Here is a 7,149-nt window from a genome sequence, read left to right on the forward strand (position 1 = left end):
GCCCAAATTAAAGAATTTTGGAGAAGACTCATGTAATTTATAAGACGTTTACATCCGAATTTAAGACTGACTCATATTTGTACTTTTAATCAAGGAACACAATAAACTTTGTTAGTCAATCATTTATGACGTTTTAAACTTTGTCCATGTAATCTTTTGGAAGTTGAGAGGCTTAGACAATTGATATAACAAAACAGGTATCATTGCTTAACTGTGTGAATGAATGAATCCCAGTATAGTTTCCTGAAAGTATATTTTATTAAAAATAATAATGAATTCTTGCTCTCTAATAAAGCAACAGACAGAAGCACATACTGAGTGTTTAAAATAAATAATACTGCGGGAAAAATTATCTAAGCAACTCAAGATAGTATAGAGAAAAAAGGATGAACTTGAAGGAAAATACATATTGTGCAATTAATTTCTTATTTTTAAGAAGCAAATGATAAAAAAAACCAATTTTTAAATGATTTATCAAAAAAGGATTTATATAAAGCCAACTTATTTTCATAAGTATTACATAAAACAGGGCTATCTAAATCTATATTATTAAAGAATAAAATATATGAAATATATCTCCAAGGTTAATTGATTTTCATAATATTATAATTTTTGAAAATATAACTTACATATACATATTCAAGAAGCTCTTCAGATAAACACAGTAACCTAGTATACAGTTATACCTATTCCACATAAAAAATGAAAAGGCAAGGATAATGCCCTTGCTTATGAACTGCCACTGGACTTCTGGATATTCCTTTAGGTTAAAGACCAAAAGCAAAGTAACTAGTCTACTTTGAAGCGGTCGCTCAAGATTTTAAGATATTCACTATCTATATCCAGTTACAGGAAAGACTTAAGTTTTCTGAAGTTTAAAAAAAAGAAATCAACTGCTGAAAACGAAATTCTGTAATGTCTCATGGCCATAACTATAAAGGCTCTAAATTAATGCTCCCTTAACTGTTTTTTTACAAGCACAGGTCATGATCATCATTTTCAAATTCCATTTATGCTAGATGAACGAACGTCTCCCCACATGCTCAATTCTGAGAGTTAAGTGTGTGTGAAAGCCGTCAGTCACCTACCTTATTGAGAAAACACAGTTTCATTTAAGTGGGAAACAACACTACATACATACATATGGGGAGGAACAAGTTCCAACTGGGAATTAAAGTGAAAACTGCAGGAAATTAAAATCGGCAGAGGAAACATACTGAGAATCCAGAGTAAGTGTTTTAACTGCAAACCATTTCCCTTAAGCTAGATGAACGAATGTCTTTCCACATGATCAATTCTGAGATATAAGTGTGAGTGAAAAAGTCAATCACGTAGCTTGTTGGGAACACAGCTTCTTTTCAGTGGGAAACTACACTACATACATATATATGGGGAGGTTCTAGCTCCAAATCTGTTTTACAGTAAAAACTGCATGAACTTTCAACAGGCACTAGGAAACATACTGAAACCAGAGTAAGTGATTCTACTGAAACTCACTACATTTGAGCTAGATGAACGAATATCTCTCCACATGCTATGGTCTGAGATATAAGTGTGAGTGAAAGAAGACATTCACTTAGCTCGTTAGGAAAACAAATTTCTTTTCAGTTGGATTCTACACTACATAAATATATATTTATTGTTACTACCTCGAACTCGGGTTTACAGTGAAAACTGCATGAATTAAAACCCGGCATTTTGAAACAGAATGAGAAACCAGAGTAAGTGATCCTACAGCATCCAATTCCGTTTGTGCTACATGAAAGAACATCTCTCCAAATGCTCAGTTCTCAGGTATACGTGTGTGTGTGGCCGTCAATCATCTAGCTTGTTGGGAACATAAAGTTTCTCTAATTTGGAAGCAACACGACATACATATATATGGGGAGGTACAAGCTCCAACTCGGTTTTACACTGAAAATTGCATGAACTTCAAAACGGTACTAGGAAAAATACTGAGAAACCAGAGTAAGTGTTTTTACAGCAACCCATTTCCTTTGTGCTAGATGAACGAACGTCTCGCCACATGATCAGTTCTCAGAGATAAATGTGTGTGAAAGACGACATTCACATAGTTGGATGGAAAAAAATTTATTTTCAGTTGGAAAAAACAGAAAATATATATATGTGGGGAGGTACAAGCTCCAACAGGTTTTTAAGGTGAAAACTGAATTAATTCCAAACCAGCACTAGGAAACATACTAAGAAACCACAGTAAGTGTTTCTACGGCAACTCCTTCCGTTTCTGCTAAATTATAGAACGTCTCTCCACAGGCTCAGTTCCGAAAGATAAATTTGTGTGAAAGCCTAACTTCACCTAGACTATAGGGAACATACAGCTCCTTTTATGTTGGAAATTACACTCCATACATATATATGGGGAGTTTCTAGCTCCAACACGGTATTACAGTGAAAAATTTAAAGTTCAAACCGGAAATAGGAAAAAGACTGACAAACCAGAGTAAGTGTCTCACCTTCAAGACGTTCCCTCTGTGCTAGATGAACGAACGTCTCTAAACAAGCTCAGTTCTGAGAGATAAGTGTGTGTGAAAGCCGAACTTCACATAGATTGTTGGGAACACAAAGTTTCCTTTCACTTAGAAACAAAATAGCATGGATATATATAGGGAGGTACTAGCTCCAAATAGGTTTTACAGTGAAAAATACAGGAATATCAAACCGGCACTAGGAAAGAGACAGAGAAAACAGAGTAATTGTTTCACCTGCAACCCGTTCCCATTGTGCTAGATGAAAGAAAGTCTCTCAACATACTCAGTTCTGAGAGATAATTGTGTGGGGAAGCCGACTATCACCTAGCTTGTTGAGAACACAAAGTTTCTTTTTAGTTGGAAACTACAATGCATAAATATATACGGGGAGGTACAAACTTCAACTCGGTTTTTCATTGAAAACTGCAGGTATTTCTTACCAGCACTAGGAAACAGACAGAGAAAAGAGAGTAATTGTTTATATTTCAAACAGTTCCCTTTCTACTACATGAGGGAACGTCTCTCCACATGCTCAGTTCTGAGAGATAAGTGTGTGTGAAAGCTATGCTTCACCTATCTTGTTGGGAACACAAAGTTTCTTATCAGTTGGAAACAACACGACATACATATTTATCGGGAGATACTAACTCCTAGTCGATTTTACAGTGAAAACGGCATGAATTTGATAACGGCACTACGAAAAAGACTGAGAAACCAGAGTTAGTGTTCTACAGCAACAAATTCCTTTTGCGCTAGATGAACGAACGTCTCTCCACATGCTCAGTTCTGAGAGATAATTGTGTGTGAAAGCCGTCCTTCAACTATCTTGTTGGGAACATAAAGTTTATTTCAGGAAGAAACTACATAATATACATATATATGTTGTGGTATTAGCTCCAACACGGGTTTACAGTGAAAATTGCAGGAACATCAAACCGGCAGTAGGAAACAGACTGAGAAACCAGTATAAGAGTTTCCCCTGCAACCCGTTCCTTTTGTGCTGGATGAACGAACGTCTCTCCACATGCTCAGTTCTGAGAGATAATTGTGTGTGAAAGCCGTACTTCACCTAGCTTGTTGGGAACATAAAGTTTCTTTTCACTTAGAAATTACACTATATACATATATCTGGGGTGTTACTATCTCCCGCTTGGTTTTACAGTGAAATCGGCAGGAATTTGAAACAGGAACTAGGAAGCAGAGTGAGAAAGAAGAGTAAGTGTTTCTCCTGAAAACTTAACTTTTGTGCTAGATGAACAAACGTCTCTCAACATGCTCAGATCTGAGATATATGTGTGTGTGAAAGCCGTCCTTCACCTAGCGTGCTGGGTACACAAAGTTTCTTTTAAGTTGGAAACTGCAATATATACATATATATTGGGAGGTACAAGCGCCAATACGGTTTTTCAGTGAAAACAGCAGTGACTTTAAACAGAACCTAGGAAACAGACTGAGAAAACAGAGAAAAATATTTTCCCTGCAACCCGTTCCCTTTCGAATAGGTGAACGAACGACTCTCAACATGCTGAATACTGAGGGATACTTTTGTGTGGAAACTGTCCTTCGACAAGCTTGTTGGGAACACAAGATTCTATTCAGTTGGAAACTACACTACATACATATATATGGGGAGTCACTAGCTCCAACTCGTCTTTACAGTGAAAACGGCAAGAATATGGAACCAGTACTAGGAAAAAGCATGAGAAACCAGAGTAAGTGTTCTCCTGCAAACCGTTCCTTTTGTGCTAAATAAACGAACGTCTCTCCACACGCTCACTTATGAGAGTTAAGTGTGTGTGAAAGCCGTCCTTCACCTAGCTTGTTGGGAACACAAAGTTTCTTTTAATTTGGTATATACACTTCATACATATATATGGCTAGGTACTAAATCCAACTCAGTTTTACAGTGAAAAGGGCAGGAATTTAAAACCGGCACTAGGAAACAGAATGAGAAACCAGACTATGTGTTTCTCCTGCAAACTGTTCCCTTCGTGCTAGATGAATGAACGTCTCTCCACATGGTCTTTTCGGAGAGAGAAGTGCGTGTGAAAGCAGCCCTTCACTTATCTTGTTGGCAACACAAATTTTCTTTTCATTTGGAAACTACACTACTTACACATATATGGGGAGGTACAAGTTCCAGCTCGGTTTTACACTGAAAACTGTAGGAACTTCAAACCGACAGAAAGAAAAACACTTTGAAAGCAAAATGTTTCTCCTTTATCACGTTCCCTTCGTGCTAGAGGAACGAATATCTCTCAAAATGCCCAGTCTGAGAGATACGTATGTGTGAAATGCGTACTTTACCTTAATTGTTGGGAAGGCAAAGATTCTTTACAGTTAGAAATTTTACTACATACATATATATTTGGGGAGGTTCTAGCTCCAACTCTGTTTTCAGTGAAAATTGCAGGATCTTGAAACGGGAACTGGGAAACTGACTGAAAATCCAGTGTAACTGTTTCTACTATTACACTTTCCCTTAGAACTTGATGAACGAATTTCCTCCACTTGCTCAGTTCTGAGAGCTACGTGTGTGGGAAAGCCACCCTTCACCTAGCTGTTTGGGAACACAAGGTTTATTTTTAGTTCAAATTACACTGCATAAATGTATAAAGGGAGGTACAAACTCCCACTCATTTTTTCATTGAAAACTGCAGGAATTTCTAACCGGAACTAGGAAACAGACTGAGAAAACAAAGTAAATGTTTCTCCTACAACCAGTTCCCTTTGGACTACATGAAGGAACGTCTCTCCACATGCTCAGTTGAGAAAAAAAATTTTGTGAAAGACGTCCTTCAACTAGCTTGCTGGGAACATAAAATTTTTTATCAGTTAGTAATTACACTATATGGATATATATATTGAGGTACTAGCTCCAATAAAGTTCTACAGTGAAAACTGCTGGAACATCAAACGGGCACTAGGAAACAAACTGAGAAAGCAGAAAAAAGTTTCCACTGCAAACCGTTTCCTTTGTGCTAGATGAACGAACGTCTGTCAACATGCTGTGTTCTGAGAGATGTTTCTTAGAAAGCCGTCTTTCATATATCTTGTTGAGAACACAAATTTTTTTCAGATGAAAAAACATTATCTACATATATATGGGGAGGTAGAATTTCCAACACGTTTTAAGTTTGAAAACTTCATAAACTTCACAAAGGCACAAGGAAACAGACTAAGAAACAAGAGAAAGTATTTTCCCTGCAACCCGTTCCCTTTGTGCTGGATGAACGAAAGTCTATCCACATGCTCAGTTCTGAGAGATAATTTTTTGTGGAAGCCGCCTTCACCAAGCTTGTTGGGAACGCAAAGATTCATTTCCTTTGGAAACTACACTACATACATGTATATGTAGATGTACTAGTTCCAAGTATTCATTACTGTGACAACTGCAGGAGCTTCAAATCGGCACTAGCAAACAGACTGAGAAAACAGAGTAAGTGTTTCTCCTGCAACCCGTTCTCTTTGTGCAAGTTGAACGAACTTCTCTCCACTTACTCAGTTCTGAGGGCTATCTGTGTGTGAATCCGTCCTTCAGCAAACTTTTTGTGAAAGCAAAGTTTGTTTTCATTTGGAAACTACACTTCATACATATATATGGGGTGGTACTAGCTCCAACTCTGTTATAGAGGGAAAACTGCATGAACTTTAAACAAGCCCTAGGAAACAGGGTGATAGAACAGAGTAAATGTTTCCCCTGAAAACCGTTCCCTTTTTGCTAGATGAACGAACGTCTATCCACATGCTCATTTCGGAGTATTAAGTGTGTGTGAATGCCGTCCTGCAGCTAGCTTGATGGGAACACAAAGTTTCTTTTCAGTTGGAATCTACACTACAAACATATATATGAGGAGGTACTAGCTCCAACTCGATTTTACAGTGAAAACTGCAGGCACTTCAAACAGACACAAGGAAACAGACTGAGAAATCACAGTAATTGTTTCCCAGCAACCCGTTCCCTTTGTTCTAGATGAACGAAAGTAGATCCACATGCTCATTTCTGAGAGATAATTGTGTGTGGATTCAGTCCTTCAACAAACTTTCGGGAACACAAATTTCTTTCCATTTGGAAACTACCAAACATAAATATATACAGGGAGGCACAAGTTCCAACGCAGTTTGACAGGGAAAAGGGCAGGATATTGAAACCTGCACTAGGAAACAGACTGAGAAACGAGAGTAATTGTTTATCCTGCAAAAACTTCCCCTTGTGCTAGATGAACGAATGTCTCTCCACATGCTCTGTTATGAGAGATTAGTGTGTGTGAAAGCCGTCCTTCAGATTGCATTTTGGGAACGCAAATATCTTTTCAGTTGGAATCTACTCTTCATACATATATATTGGTGGGTTCAAGCTCCAACTCGGTTTTACAGGGAAAACTGCAGCCATTTCAAACAGGCACTAGGAAACACTATGAGAAAACAGAGTAAGTGATTTCCCTGCAACCCGTTCCCTTTGTGCTAAATGAACGAACGTCTCTCCACGTGCTTTTTTCGGAGAGATAAGTATGTGTAAAAACCTTCCTTCACCTAGCTTGTTAGGAACATAAAGTTTCTTTACATTTGTATACTGCACTTCTTACATATATTTGGGGAGATAATAGCTCCATTACGGTTTTAAAGTGAAAACTGCAGGAACTTCAAACCGGCACTAGGG

Source organism: Camelus bactrianus, unplaced genomic scaffold (genome assembly GCF_048773025.1).
Source record: "Camelus bactrianus isolate YW-2024 breed Bactrian camel unplaced genomic scaffold, ASM4877302v1 HiC_scaffold_43, whole genome shotgun sequence".
NCBI lineage: Eukaryota > Metazoa > Chordata > Mammalia > Artiodactyla > Camelidae > Camelus > Camelus bactrianus.